This window comes from Nicotiana tomentosiformis, chromosome 1 (assembly GCF_000390325.3).
Source record: "Nicotiana tomentosiformis chromosome 1, ASM39032v3, whole genome shotgun sequence".
NCBI classification, from domain to species: Eukaryota; Viridiplantae; Streptophyta; class Magnoliopsida; order Solanales; family Solanaceae; genus Nicotiana; species Nicotiana tomentosiformis.
The window spans coordinates 127,155,243-127,172,597 of NC_090812.1; positions in this window are offsets into that span (position 1 = coordinate 127,155,243).

The following is a 17,355-nucleotide window of genomic DNA, read 5'->3' on the forward strand; positions in this document are numbered from 1 at the left end:
GGCATTAGCTACTTCATTCACCTTCCCTGGATGGTATAAAATATCAACGTCGTAGTCTTTCAGTAGCTCCAACCATCTCCTTTGGCATAAATTCAATTCCTTTTGCTTGAAGATATAGTGAAGGCTCTTATGATCCGTATAGATATCAACATGAATGTTATACAAATAGTGCCTCCACATCTTTAGTGCATGAATCACCGCGGCTAACTCTAAATCGTAGGAAATGAGTTGTTCCTGAAGTGATTTTCTTGTCAACATGAAAACTTGCATAGTCAGTATCATCTTAACCAACTAAGTCAAAGTTTTATCCTCTTGGATACCACAGACAAAAATCAAGAGTTCCTTTAAGATGTCTGAGTATTCTTTTGACTGCCTTTAAGTGAGACACCTTGGTATTTGCTGAAATCTTGCACATAGACTTATACTGAACACAATATCAATCTTGCTTGTAGTGAGATACAACAGTGAACCAATCATTCCTCTTTACAGTTTTTGTTCCGCATTATTCCCTTCTTCATCTAGATCATGTTTTGTTGCAATAGCAATAGGAGTATCAATTGACTTTGAAAACATCATGTAGAATTTCTTCAAAAGTTCTTTAATGTATTTTTGCTGGTGAATCATAATTCATTTAGGTGTGTTTGATTTGTAGCCCAAGAAAGAAATTCAACTCACCCATCATGCTCATTTCAAATTCATTACCCATAATTTCAGCAAATTCTTTGCACATTGCTTCATTAGTATCCCCAAAAATAATGTCATCCATATCAGAAGATTCTTTCCCTTGTTCTTCAGAAATAATGTGTTGTCCACATTTCCCCTTATAAAGTCATTAGTTAAGAGGAATTTTGAGAGCCTCTCATACTGAGCTCTTGGAGCCTGTTTCAGTCCATATAATGCCTTGTTCAATTTGAAAACATGATCAGGGAGCGCTTCACTTTCAAAGCTTCCTCCATTAACTAACCATTCAGGAATGCACTCTTTACATCCATCTGATATAGAGTGAATTCCATATGTGCAGCAAAGGCTATCAACATTCTTATGGCTTCCATTCCAGCTACTAGAGCAAATATTTCATCATAGTCAATTCCTTCTTCCTGATTGTATCCCTGAATCACCAGTCTGTCCTTGTTCCTTATGATATTTCCTTTCCCATCCACCTTGTTCCTAAATACCCGTCCGGTACCAATAACAGTTCTGTTTTTGGGTCTTTGCACTAGATGCCAAACCTTGCTCCTTTCAAAGTGATTCAGCTCATTTTGCATCGCCATTATCCAGTCTGGATCTTTTAGGGATTCCTTTATGTTCTCAGGCTCAATTTGTGAGAGAAATGCAATGAGTGCACACAAGTTCCTCAGGGATGATCTTGTTTGTACTCCTGCATTTGGATAATAAATAATATTCTCAAGGGTTGAGAACTTTGTGTCCCCAATGTTGAAGGGCTGCGCCGGCAGGTTATGGGAGAGACTCACTATTGTCGTTATTCTATCCATCCAGGAGCAACAAAGATGTATCATGATATCAGCGAAATATATTGGTGGGACGGAATGAAAAAAGATATAGCAGAGTTTTGTTGCTCAGTGCCCTAACTGTCAACAGGTTAAGATTAAGCATCAAAAACCCGGTGGATTATTCCAGGCTATAGAGATTCCGACTTGAAAGTGGGAAGTAATCAATATGGATTTCATCGTAGTCTTACCTCGTACACAGTGTAAGTTCGATTCTATATGGGTGATTGTTGATAGACTTACAAAATCAGCCCATTTTATGCCCGTTAGGACTACATATTCCGTAGAGGATTATGCAAGGCTTTACATTAAGGAGATACTATGACCTCATGGTGTCCCTATATCTATTATCTCGGATAGAGGAGCTCAGTTTACAGCTAATTTCTAGAGGTCCTTCCAAAAAGGATTAGGGACTCAGGTAAGTCTTAGTATGGCATTTCATCCCCAGAAAGACGGACAGGCTGAGTGTACTATTCTGACACTTGAGAATATGTTACGGGCCTGTGTGATAGACTTCAAGGGTAGCTAGGATGATCATCTGCCGCTTATTGAGTTCGCGTATAATAATAGCTATCATTCCAGTATTCAGATGGCTCCATACGAAGCTCTTTACGGACGGAAGTGTAGGTCACCTATAAGATGGTTCGATGTTGGAGAAACTAAGTTAGTAGGACCATAGTTGGTACAACAGGCAATCGAGAAGATTAAGCTTATACAAGATAGGCTATTAGTATCTCAAAGCCGTCAGAAGTCTTATGCGGATAATCGATGACGAGACCTGGAGTTCAGGTTGACGATTGGGTATTCCTAAAGGTATCACCAATGAAAGGCGTTATGAGGTTTGGTAAGAAAGGAAAACTTAGCCCTCGGTACATTGGACTATATAAAATCACACGCAAGGTAGGCCAGGTAGCATATGAGTTAGACTTGCCTTCTGACTTGGAGTCTGTACATCCAGTATTTCATGTGTCTGCTTCGTAAATGTATCGGAGATCCTTCCAGAATCGTGTCAGTTGACGATGTTCAGGTCACAAAGCAGCTATCATATGAGGAAACTCCCATTGCTATACTAGATAGACAGGTTCGGATATTGAGGACTAAAGACGTAGCTTCGGTAAAAGTACTTTAGAGAAATAATAATGTGGAAGAAATGACTTGGGAAGACAAATAAGACATGAAGTCTAGATATCCTCACTTGTTTCCTCTTCCAAAGAAGGATCCGACTGAGTCATCACAGCCTTAAGTAACGTGTATGGATTCTTGTGTTAGTTATTATAATTTGTCGTGTGAGGCCATTATCGTTATTGATGATTGTGGTCCTATGTGGCATTGAATTATTGAGTTTTCTACAGGAAGGGTTGATAGTAGTACTGTTACAAATGCGACTCTGCCAAAATTTATATAGATCTCAGGGAGTTAAACATTCGAGGACGAATGTTTCTAAGGGGGGAAGGATATTACATCTCGCATTTTCGTAAGTTAAAGTTTCATCGTAAGTTAATCGATGTAGGCTCGGGAATGAGATTATTTTTGAGGTTATAAGCATTTATACTATTTATAACAGGTGATAAGTAAGTGCCGTGAAGGTTAAAGGGTAAATGAATCAAAGAAAATGAGTTTCATTGAAGGTTGTCAATTTGGGATAAAATACGGTCCGAGCTATAATAACCAATATTTATGGACTAGTGCCATACAAGGTACCACATGACCATGATAGTAAGGTATATAAAGTGTGTTAAAAGTGAGTAGTATTTTAAGTAATTTGAGATAATTCTTAATTATATGGATAATTGGGTAATTAATGATTTTTGGTGGGAGGTTAGCTAATTAATTATAATCTTTGGTACTATGTGTTTGTATACATATGGGTATGACGGGGCCTAGTCTCATCCTTTATACAGTTTTACACTCTATTAGAGGTCTGTAAACAGTTATGTACAGTTGGGTAGTATGTGGCCTTGTCGGCTTCCAGTCTTGGATATGTAGTTGTCCATAGTAGCCTTGTCGGCTCGTCCTACTATATTTCGTATGTATATGTATATATGTCTTTTGGACATGTTTCCCTCATATATGTTATTCACGTAATTCAGCAGTTTATTGACAGATATTATTCATGACCTACCCTTAATTCATGTTTAGATCTTAGACGCATGCTTAGGGGTATTCCACAGGTAGGACTCGGGCACTCGTCATGGCCCATCGGTTTGGGTTGTGACAGACGGGCTCCTAATCGAGAGCTGATGTAAGAGTCCTCACCATCTATGAAAGAATAAAAATACTAGGTTTAGACTCGGATCTATCAAATCGCGTGATAAGGAATGAAAGAAAGGGAACTTTTTTCCTAAGGCCTTATAGACTCTCGAAGATAAGTACAGATATCTCTGTATCGATCCGCAAGACTCTACTAAGCTTGCTCATGACTCGTACTATGTGAGCCTAGTACTCTAATACCAACTTGTCACAATCCAAAATTCCACCAGAGCCGTGATGGCGCCTAACACCTCTTGCTAGGCAAGCCAACAATAAATATGTAGATTTAAGCTTTAACATTGATAAGAAATAGTCTTAAATAGCGGGATAGCATAAATAACTGAAGTCATAATGATAATATAACTAGAACCACCCAAAATCTGGTGTCACCGAGTAAATGAGCTCTATGGAGTACTAGATACAAAGTCTGAACAAAATACTAACAGTAATACCATAAAATAAAGGAGGGAACTTCAAGGCCTACAAAAAATAGTCGTGCTATCTCGAAATCTCCAAGCAAATACGGATAAACAGTTCACAAGCAACTACCTTATGTACTTAATAAGTAGCAAATCTAACCACAGAGAAAGCAATGATGAGGTAGGCAAAATCCGATGCTCACTTTCAATAGCCAACAACAATAATAACAGTAGAATAATAACATATAAGAAAGAGCAACTCAAATAATAGCAAGCTCAACTCTAACACAGTAATAGGAGAAATAGGCATGCTTTTAAGGTATATCAGTCAAGGCATCAAGTTTTTCACAGAAATCACTTAGACAGGGATTTATCAAGGTAAACTGTGATTTCACGCTCTAAACATCAAGTAGAGACGTCAAATACCAATTAGAATGAGGAGAATACAACTCTATGCATGCATGTCAAATATACATGCTAAAATCAACAATATCACAGTTTAACTAACAAGTATACATAATCTCAGTACGCTCACAGTGCCTGGCACAAGTACCCCTCAATCGTGCTCTCAACACTCTCATAGTGTCTGGTACAATACCCCTGAATTATCACAAACACACACTCACCACTCTACGGGTGCCTGACATAAGTCCCTCACTAAGTACATCTCGTGTTCCTGTACACACAAGGCCCAAAGTTAAATGGGTTATCACCTAACTCCGGAGGCGCAGATCCTAGCCCAAGCGCCGATCGGATCAAAGTCAACAATAAATATCATTCATGGGGGCCTTGATGCAAGCGTCACCTCAGTATCAATATCAACATGACTCTATAGCCCAAGGTCAGTCATCGATCTCCTCAAGTCTCAATATGCCAACATATCACATTATCATACTCAAAACACCGTACGGAATATACCAACATACCACAACTCAGCTCAAACCTGTGTCACACATAAAGACACTAACAACATGTGAGATAACATATAAATGGTGCATAGAGACAGAGATATAACATACATATATAATATCATGACTCAAAATATGACTACGGCTAAGGAAATTAGCTCGACATAGCAAAAATAACCTATCATGTCTCAACAGATAAGCAAACAGTCTAGACATGATTTCTAGCATGAATAATAGCTCACGTAGTCATACAAGTGGAGAAAACACGACATCAAAGAGGCATGATAGCAAAAAAAAAGGTATATAATAGCCTAAGGTCTACCCAGATTATGAATAACCACTTTGGATGCATATACGCTCGTCACCTCTCATATATGTCACCCCTACATATAACAAGCATCATAGCATATGGGTAAATACTCTCAAACCAAGCCTAGTCAAGATACTTACTTCGAACAAGCAAATATCAATACTTCAAGAATTTCTTTCCCTTAGAGGTCACATCCAACTGGCTCGAATCTAGCAAAAAATAACTCAATAACGTTAAACAAAGCTATATGAATTAGTTTCAAACAATAAAGTTTCAATCTTTATTCAATTCCCAAAAAGTCAACAAAAGTCAACTCGGACCCACATGATTAAAACCCGAAAAAGGGGTGGATTCCGACTATCCATAATCCCACGAGTACAAATATGTTCTTAGATTCCAAAACCAAGTCCAAATCATGCTCAAACCTCAATTTTTACTCTCTTAAGTTGTAGAAGAAACCCCCCAAATTTACCTCTAAATTTCATATTTTGGGTATTTATAATCTATGTAGTTTTTTTTAAATAATACCAAAATAGAGTATAAAACACCTACCGTAAAGCCTTGTATAAAAAATATCCAAGAAATTATCCCTCTCCAAGTCTAGGGTTCAAAATATGAAAGAATGGGCTAAAATCCCGAAATGACAACTTAAATATTCTACCAAGGGGTAACCTTCGCGAATGCGACACGTGTCTCACATTTGCGGAACCAACCTCATGAATGTGACGATCAAGCCTGCCTCCGCTACACAATTGTGACTAGGCCTTTGCGAACGCGAACACGAATCCCCCCAGCTCTCGGCTCTCCATTGCGAACATGACCCTCTTGGTACCTACGCAAAGAGAAAGTCCACCATCCATCATGAACGCGCCCCCCCAGGCTTGAACCCGAAGAACAAATCCTCCTTAGCTCTAATTCCTTCATTGCGAACGCGAGATTCCTCTTTTCGAACGAGATGAACACCAGACACCAGCATATCAGTGGTCTCAAACTCACTCGAACCACCCGGGACCCCGTCCAATCATATCAACAAGCCCATAAACACTACCTGGACCTATCCAAAGCGTCCAAACACATACGATAACATCATGTCAACGAATCAAAGAGCAAATCACAAGTTGAACTTTTCATTAGTTCAAGAACTTCCAACCAAGCATCTGATTCGAGCATAACCAATCTGGATTACATCCAAGCTTTGTACACAAGTTCCAAACAAAAAAAGAACCCATTCCAAGTTTTGAAACAATGTTTGTAGCCCAATATCATCAAAGCCAACCATAGGTCACATTTAAGAACTCTCCAATTTTCAAATTGCCAACTTTCGACAAATAAGCTCAAAATGTTCTAGGGACCTCCAAATAAAAATTTGAACATACGACTAAGTATAAAATTATCATACGAACCTATTCGAATTTCTATATCTTCGATCCGAGGTTATTTATACAAAATTCAAACATTAGTCAACTGTAGTAACTTAAATTTTCAAAATGAGACTAAATGTCCCAATGCACGCTCAAAACTTCCCGATGACAAACCAACCACACCTGCAAGTCACAAAACAATAAACACACATACAGAAAGATGAATGGGGCTAAAATACATAAAATGATCGACCGGGTCATTACAGTTATAGTTGCTATCGATCCAAGGTTTGCTAATGCGCCTGCTTCTACATTTTTCTCCTTTGGAATTTGAATAGCCTTCCACTCTCGGAATTGATGTAATAACTCACGTACAGTTTCTAGGTAATGTTGCATTCATGCCACTCGTGCTACATAATTCTCTTGCATTTGGTTTACCACCAGCTGAGAGTCAATTTTAATTTCAATCTGCTCGATTCTCATTTCTCTTGTGAGTTCTAAACCTATATGCACTGCTTCATACTTGACTTCATTATTAGTAATAGGGTAACATTTTATTGCTTGTCTAACAATTTCTCCAGTAAGTGCAATTAACACAATACCCTGAGAGGATCTATCAGTGTATAAGATCCAAGTCCCCAGATTGGACCCCGGAAGTGACACGTACCTCTTTTTCAGTTTTTGGAAATAGGTTCGAGCAAAAATCTACTACAAAATCTGCTAGCACATGTGACTTTTATGGTAGTACATGTGTTACATCCCACATTTCGTACGTTAAAGTTTCGCCGTAAGTTAATCGACGTAAGCTCAGGAGTGAGATTATTTTTGCGGTTATAAGTATTTATGTTATTTGTAACAAGTGACAAGTGAGTGCCGTGAAGATTAGAGGGTAAACAAATCAAAGAATGAGTATTCGTTGAAATTTGTTAATTTGGGATAAAATACGGTCCAAGCTATAATATCCCGTATTTATGGACTAGTGCCATACAAGGTAGCACGTGACCATGATAGTAAGGTATATGAAGTGTATTAGTATTTAAGTAAATTGTGTGCTAGAATTAATTATGTGAATAATTGATTAATTGTGGGAATAATGTGGGAAAATAAGGAAATAATTATGGTATTAAATATGCTTAAGTGGATGAGGATTTTTAATGGGCTGCCACATGGCATTAAGTTGCTAAGGGTGGCACCAATGTGCATAGATGAGTCATAGCACTTGATGTGCCTTGTTTACACGTGAAAGTGCAAGGCATATCCCTTAGGGCTTTATGTTATTCTTCTTTGGCAATTTGAGATATAGAAAGGATGTTGAAATCTTTTCTTCTATTGTTGCGGATTCTCTTACTTTAGAACATAGCCAAAAATGTACACACATGATACTCCATATGTCCAACAACATGAAGTATGCCATTATCATAAGAAGTGCTTAGTTCTTGTTCAAAGATTTAGAAGGAGCAAAAGTTGTTCTTGGCAAGCTCAAGTAAATGTGTTTGATAAATTCGTCAAGTAAGGTATGTTAAGGTTATTCCTTCTTTTCTTTTGGCATGATCCATATGGTACAAACGAAACGAGCAAATGCACAACTTTCATAAATGTCCCTATTCATAAAAGCACTAGGGGTGCCTATGTTCTTGAATTTTCATGTATCTTATTATTATATCTTCTGTTCATGGGTCTCAGAAAAATACGTAATTGATAAAGTTTATCCGAGACATAAATATATTATGACATTCCGAGAAATCTTATTAACTTACTTCTTATGCATTTCATTCATTTATACATGTATATTGACTCATGACCAGATGGCATTATATACGCGTATATTATATGTATATGGGATATGGAAAAAGGTTACAGTGTTATATACGCACCACCACCTGATCAGTTGGTATACGTTGATGATTTCGCCCACAGAGGCCGGGATAATATGATGGGATGCCCTCAGAGGCTTAATGATATTATGTACACATTTACCTACGCATGATACGATATTTATATGCACATGCATGACTTTATAAATATTTCAGGATTCACAAAGTTATTTAAACTTACAGGCAGATTCCTTTACTCCATGTTTCTTTTATGTCATTTATGTACTAATTTTCATGCCTTACATACTCGGTACATTATTCATACTGACGCCCCTATTTAATGGGGCCTGCGTTTCATACCCGCAGGTGTAGGTAGACAGGCCGACGGTCCCCCTCTTTAGGATCCTTGATCAGCGAGAGTTGGTGTGCTCCACTTGATCCGGAGCTATCATTAGTTTTAGTACGCTATTTTTGTATGTAGATATGGGTACGACGGGGCCCAGTCCTGTCCTTCATACAGTTGTACACTCTATCAAAGGTCTGTAGACAGTCATGTATAGTTGGATAGTATATGGCCTTGTCGGCTTCTAGTTTTGGATATATAGTTGTCTATAGCAGCCTTGTCGGCTCGCCCTACCGTATTCCACATGTATATGTATATATGTCTTTTGGATATGTTTTCCTCACGTATGTTATTCACGTGATTCAGAAGTTTATTGACAGGTGTTATTCATGACCTACCCTTAATTCATGTTTATATCTTAGACGCATGCTTAGGGGTGTTCGACATGTAGGACTCGGGCACTCGTCATGGCCCATCGATTTGGGTCGTGACAACATGGTTGTTAAATAATATCATATTCACTAAGTTCTATTTCCCATTTAGCAAATTTTCTGATAACTCATGCTTATGTAAAATATTGCGCAATGGAAAAGTCGTCACAATAGAGATTGGGTGACATTGAAAATATGGTCGTAATTTTCTTGATTCCATTATTAAAGCCAAGACTAATTTTTCTAGGTGCGTATATCTTGTGTCAACTTCTAACAATGCTTACTAACATAATAGATCGGGGTTACGTACCTTTTTCTTCTCGAACCAAAACTACACTCATCGAGACTTTAGATACAACAAGGTAAACAAGAAATCTCACCCTCTCCTTAGACTTTGATAGAAAAGGTAAGCTTTTAAATCTTTCAATGCTTGTTGACATTCATCTGTCCACTCAAATTTGTTTTTCTTTTTCATCAGTGAGAAAATCTTGAAGCATCTCTCAGAAGACCTAGTTATAAATCTTTCCAAAGTTGTTATTCTTCATGTTATCCTTTGTACTTCTTTTTTGCTTGTAAGTACGTCCAGGATTTCTTCAATAGCTTTGATTTGAACTGGATTTACCTCGATCCCCTACTAGAAATAAGAAAACCTAAAATTTTACCTAATGTGACGCCAAATGCACATTTCACTGGGTTTAACTTCATGTTGTATCTTCGAAGAATTGCAAACATTTCTTTCAAATGCTCAAGGTGATCTTCTGCTTGTGTTCATTTTACCAGCATGTCATCAATGTACACCTCTATAGTTTCCCCTAACAGTAAGTCCCTGTGTCCGTAGTGAAGGAAGTTTTTTCCTCGTCTTCGGGATCTATTTAATTTGATTATATCCTGAATAAGCATCTAAAAAACTCAAAAGCTCATGACCAGCAGTAAAACCAATTAATTGATCAATATGTGACAAAGAAAAAGAATCTTTCGGACATGCTTTATTCAAATCAATATAAGCTACATATATTCGCCATTTACCATTCTTTTTGGTACGACAACGGTATTGGCTAACCAATCAGGGTATTTAACTTCACGAGTGGACCCGATTTTTAATAGTTTACTTACCTTTTTTTTATTACTAATTCTTGAAAGCGCCTTGTTTTCTCTTCCTTTTCTTCACAGTAGGATGTAATGGTTTCTCATTAAGTTTTTGAATTATTACCTCTGTTGGAATACCTGTCATATCTTAATGCAACCAAGCAAAGCAATCAGAGCTTACTCGTAAAAGTTTAATTAACTTATATTTTAGTTCCGGGCAGATATTTGTTCCAATGTAGACGTTTCTCCCAGTTCAGTGAACGAATAGGATAACAACTTCAAGCTCCCCCATTGTTATTTTAATTGTGTCATTTTCTTTTGGTTCCTTGATCACATCCGGCCTCACGTCTATATCAGCTTCAACTCTCATGCCTGATACTGTGACTGCTGAGGGTTCACTCCTCTCCTCGGCTTGACTCTGTAGTTGCTATTTTTCTTCTTCTACCTTGGTCATGTTTCTTGCAATAGCCGCCGATTTTTTTCTCGAGTTGCACATTGATTGCCCCTTATTTTGACATATTCCCTACAATGAAGGAAATTTGATTGATGCAACGTTAAAGGTACAATATCCATCTCATGAATCCATCGTCTTTCAAAAATTATATTATAATCCATGTCGGCTTCCACCACTTGACAGTTGGTTTCTTTTACCACTCCTTCTGTGAAAGTTGATAATGTCTCTCTATATTAACCTTTGATCAGACCGTACCTGTTATGATTTTTGTGCATGATTCCTCCTCGTAGGTCCCATATAAGGCTCGTACCTATTTTTTGAACTTCTTCGCTCAGATTCTGACTTTCTAGGCATTGTATTCGATAGACTTTGGTACATGTATTCCACTTTTGGCTAGGCCACCGTAACTTCCTATATTTGAGCTTCGTGTTGTACCTATTGTAAACGTCGTTCAAGGTGGTCGGTGTAAATTATCGTAAACTTTCCTTCAATCTTCTCGTAGCTTCTGAAATACTTTCATTCAAGTTTCTTGCAAAAGCTATTTTTGCCCAGTTATCAGGTATGGGAGGTAATAACATTCTTTCCCACTGGAAGCGATCCACAAATTCCTTGAGTAATTTCGTGCTTTCTTGTTTTATTTAAAAGATATCCTCCTAATGTTTCTCCACTTTTTGCACTCTCGGACCTTTAATAAATGCATTTACAAGCTCAGTAAATGAATCAATTGAATTTTTAGGTAAAAGAGAATACCATGTTAGAGCCCCTTTTGTGAGGGCTTTGCCAAATTTTTTCACAAGTACTGAATCTATTTCCTACTTAGTCAAATCATTACCTTTGACTCCTGTAGAGAATGTTATCACATGTTCTCGTGGATCTGAAGTTCCATCATACTTGGGAATATCTGAAATCTTGAATTTCTTTGGTATTGGTAATGGAGTTGCACTATGTTTCCACGGTTGTTGTAAATATTTGTCCATATCTATGCCTTTGATTACAGGTGGTATACCTGCTATTTGCTCTATCCGTTCATTTTGCTCCTTGAGTTGCGTTTGCAAGGTTAGAAGTAGATTTGTTAAACCAGTATTACCTGGTGTACCTGAACCTCCAGCCCTAGAGCTATTTGGAATTTCCCTACTCTTAGAATTTTCAAGCCCTGAATTGGGGTTTTCCATGGTCGTGTTAACTGGTGGCAGTGCTAGAATTTTTGTTATTGCGTTGCCTGCCAAAGTTCTTAATGCCTCTCATTGTTGAGCGATATATTCCTCCAATACATCCTGCAAACCTGATTGTTCTTCATTTCGCTGCTCAGTACTATGATTAATAGATCTGATAGGTTAATTATCACCTGAATGTTGTGGAGAATAAGTGAGTGAATTATCTGGAGGTGCTACCCCATGTCTATTCCCCCACTGAATAATTTGATCAGTTCCAGACATAATTTGTTGATAGGAAAAGAGAAATCATAAATTGAAAATTAAACGATTGTCAGATTCTCGACAGCGGAATCAATCTGTTTAACCTAAAAAATATTTATTGTGGTCAAAGAAATTAAATAAATATTTCGCGTTACTAACTACCGATTTAATTCACTTTTCCAAATATGAACGATAAGAAAAAGGAACAAATATAGAAAAAGAAAGAATTGAAATATGGAAAGTAATAGAAATCTTATCGATGAGCGTCGTCGAACACAAAGATGTTTTTCCAACAATAGAGAGCTTAAATTGAGCAATATAATTGAGAAAGAATAATTGAGTACTTTTCGATGGTGATACAAGATATGGAAGGGGGGGTTTAAATAGTATTTTCATTTGTAACTGTTTGCCTTATTTGGCTCCTGCCTGTTACTATCATTTATTGTATTAATTGTCCGTTATGTGATTGATATATAATGGTTGTAGTAATAATGGCAAATCCCGTGTAATCAGGGATTGAATGATTCTTTCTGCATTCATAGCTATTAATAACCCCTATTTATCAGACTCGTGGCTATGCTCTTGTGTGTGACCCCGAGGCTAGGCATGGTAAATTTGTGTATGACCTAGAGGGTGTTGCACATATCTTCTGTATACGTCATTCTTCTTTGTCGTATTAACTCTAACGACATTTTTCATCATAAAATTGCCTAACTCAGTCTTATACTATAACAGGTATACACACATGGCACTATCTCAAAGGCTTCAACATTTAATCTGATGATGAAATCCTAAATAAAAAAGAGTTTATTTTGGCCATATTGAGGAAATCAGTAAAAAAAAAAACCTAGTTTGTGTGAAACCCAAGTATGTACCTCCTTTCCAATAGATAGTTGTGATGAACTATTAAACTTCCACGTCATAGAAACCAGGTTCCCAATAAATTGATTATATCCTATATATAATGACTCCCTTCGATTCTTGAAACTAAAAGGGATCAGGTTCCAAAAAGTAATCATGATTGTTTTTAATATACTGAAATAGAACCAACTTCGTAAACTTCTCAGAACATGTTTCTACTGCCAAATCAGAGTCATTATCTGCCTTTTTAAAATTTCAAAACCTGGGCGTTACTCCATTTCCCTCTCAGAATCGGATTTAGAGAAATTAGTGTGATTAGTTGAGTAACTGTCAAATCGTGCTCCTATAAAAATCCTTTTTCACTTCTTTCTTCTCTCATCCGATCAAATTACTCACCCCTCTCAAAGAACATAAGTATAAAAATTCGAAACCTTAGTTTTCTATTCTTCCAAAATTCTTAAACCCTTAATAATGTCGAACTCACCAAGCCAATTCACATCTGGTCCCTTGAATCAAACACCACGTCTGTTGCCAACACCCCTCCTTCTTCACCATGTCATGTCGAGTCTGTCCATGAACAAACTCCCTCCCAAAGTACCCTAAATGTTTTTACAGGATTGGTCGACTATTCTGATGAACAAAACAGTGAAAATTCTGATGGTTAAAGTCTGGCAGTGGAGGAGCCCCAAATTCAGGGGGAAGAAAATGCCAAAAAGAAAAGGAGAATGGTGATGAATAATCAAAGGTGAGTGATGTTATGGAGCCTGAGACTTGGGGGGGGGAGGGGGGAGGAGAGGGTGGTAGGTGAGCAAGTGGAAGAAAAAAAGAGTGAGAGAGGAGCTATTGATATAGGTGTAGAGTCGATGACTAGACCTAGGAAGAATTGGTTGGGGTGAGTATTAGTGCTGGAGTAGAAGCACCAAAATCTCCAAACAACAACCAGGTTCTTCTTCTAGAGAGAGAGAGAGAGAGAAAGAGAGAGAGAGAAGTGGTTGGAGAAGGGGTTACTGAAAAAATGTTGAGAATGATGTTGATCAGGTTCAAGAACCCGGTTCTATGAATGCTAATCCAGGGAAATCTAAATTTTATTGAGGAAGAAGGGGACACGAAATAAGAAGAAGTAGTGAGTAAAGAAAGTAGTGCAAGTAGTGATGACGAGGCATTAGCAAATTTGAGAGAAACGAAAACAAGTGAGGAAGTAAAAATATTTTGGTAGGGTGAAGCAAGTGGCCAAGAAGGCAATGTTGTTGCAAGGTCCAGTGACTCTCGCGAGTAGAACTCCAAGCACCAGAGGAGGAGCAAGGCTACTCTTGAAAGGGACTTGGAGGAAAGCAAGAAGAAAAAAAAAGGAGAGATAGGGGTTCAAGCTAATAGATGAGTCTGATGTGGAGGAAACCGACCTTGTGAGTGAGGCAGATGATGAAGAGGAAGAAGAAGAAGAAGAAAAATAAGAATAAGAAGAAGAGGTGGAGGAAGTACCTCTTCAGATGAAGGAAATAAGAAGTTTGAATCCTTTTCAGCTACACCTAAGGAGAAGAGGTCTTCCAAAAAAGGAAGGTTGTAGTTTCTAAGTGTGAAGGGAAGGAACCAGTTCCTAATGTAGGAAGAAAACATAGAGAAAAGTTGATATTGTAGGCAGAGAAAAATAGTTTGCTGGGATGATAATGTTGAAGGTCCGAGTAATCGACCCAGCCACTGTGAACATGTTTGGCATGAAGGAGCTGGTGGAAAGGATTAAGAATAATGGACATATCTATTTTTGTGCCCATTCTCAGTTATGTATGGTGAATCAATGATTCATTTTTACATAAAAAATTAAGGTGCTTGATGATGGCATAGTGAGTTCTAAAGTTAGGGGAGTGGACCTGGTTCTTGATGCCAAGTTACTAGGCGAGATACTGAATGTGCATGTGGAGGGTTTTAACACCTATGTGCGGCGTGGGTGGCCTGATTTGGGTGAGAAGGAGGACTCCATGTACTTGACTTCCAAGTACACTCAGGAAAGGAAGAAGATTACCTCAAGGAATATTTGAAAAGGAGAAATGAAATTGGTTCACAAGCTCATGTCTAAGTTTGTGAACAAGTATCTACAACCCCTATTAGAGAGGAAGCATGAGGCCACATACTTGGACCTGGCAGTTATGGAGGTATTGGATCGAAATAGGAAAATCACTCTACCCTCCTTAATGATCAAATATATGGCAATGGCAACAGATCAAGAAAGGGCACTCATGCACTGCCTTATGATTTTTTGCTGACTAGAGTGTTCAAACATTTTTAAGGTTACACTAAGAGGACCTAAAAAAGGAACCAAGAAAGACATGTTGGATGAGGAAGACTTAAACGAATGTGACTGTATAGCTAGACCTCCAGGGACAAAGAGCAAAAAGTATGGTCACCAACCTGTTAGAAGAGTTGGCTGCTGCCAATGAAGAAAAAGAGAAACTGAAGGAAGAGAATACCTCCTTGAAAAAGGAGAATAGAAGGTTGAAGGAGGAGATAAAGAGAGACAAGGATGCTGGTACTGCTCGCTTTGATAAGCTTCTGGGGCTTCTGCATGGGCAATCCTCTTTCGGTAAAGAACCTGGTCTCTTGTCCTCTTCGGTATCCTAGTATTGTCCTAGTCAGTCCCTAGTCATGTCCCTTCTATGACAATTTTTTGTTTTTTTGTTTTTCTTTTTTGTTTTTTTTAGTTGGCAATTTGACGGGTTTGTTTAACTGTCTTTTGGTTTGGGCCCTCTGGACTTAATGTACAATGATAAATCAATCGAATTTCCTCTTTTTTGGGTAAAACTGGTGAAATTATATTTGGATAATTTACTGAGTTAAACGTTTGAGTTGCTGAAATTGTGTTCATGTTAGTGTAGCCCAGTATCCATGAGTTTGATATTGATAAATTCTCAATTTTGACACTACTAACGCTTTGTTTTTCAATGATGCCAAAAGGAAAAAGTTAAGTATATACATATATGCTGATCAGTAGACTTAGTTCTTACGTACACACCGGAAATTCTATCAATGAGTTTGTCTGTTTGCAGGTTCTAAAACTGAAATATGCCTAGCCAACTATAGCATTGCGATGAATGGAAGCGAGTCCCTTACACTTGTGCAAATATGGACAAACTTGATGAAGAGTTCTGCCAATGAAATTAGCTCTTATGCTGAAGAATTAATCGATCAGTCCAATGATTTGCATAGGTTTGTCATCATCAAAATATTTTTTGATGATTAACAAACCTAAGATCTACTGTGTTGAAAGAACCAGGTTCATGGATAGGTTGCTATGCTATTAGACTGGTGTGCAGATGTGATATATGAATAATGCAAGAACCAGGTTCATAGCAGATGAAGTCCAGAATGCTGATCAGATGCGAAATGTCTGAATTCTAGTGGATTCCTCAAGAAAACCTACTTATGCACGACAAAAAAAAAACATTAATTGGAGGTATTCTTATTCGGAAATGATTCGATACAGAGATACTTGCATTTAAAAAAAGGGTTGAGGAGTTGGAATAATTAAGGAAACAAAATCAAAATAGGAAAAGTTTTTTTTAACCAAAATATTTTAGGTTTTGGAGCATTAATTAGAGGAGATTTTCAGCCTACTTTACACCTATATAAGGAGACATTCTATAGTTGTTCAAGACTTGCGCTATTTGAACGAATTCACATAATTATTCTTGACAATAGCAATCTCGGCAAGAAGGTCCTCTTGGAGATTCAAGCTGCTCAACTAAAGAACCTGTTCCAGAAGACGAAGGCACGAAAGTTCTTTAGTTGTTTAGGTTAGATTCAATTGTTCTAAGTTATAACCTACTTGCTTTTTGAAGTGTAATTATAGGTTAGTACATAAACTTGAGTTTTTGTTAGCTTCATAGACTAGAGTTAGTTTGAAAAGGGATATCTATAATTTGGTTGATTGTAGGGTTAGGGTACTAGAGTTATTCACCTTGGTTATAGAGTTGTAACCTAAAATTACTCAATTGAAGTTAGTGAAGTTTGAAGCAAATCCTACTGAGGTAGGTCGTGGTTTTTACTCCCTTGAGTAAGGAGGTTTCCCACATAAAATCTTCATGTTAGTAAAATTTCGCACCTTTTTTCTGTTTGTGTCAGGATAGTTAGTTCAAATAACAGGTTCTTTGAAATTGCAAAAATAGGGTGAGACACAATTCAACCCCATTTTTGTGTCTAAATG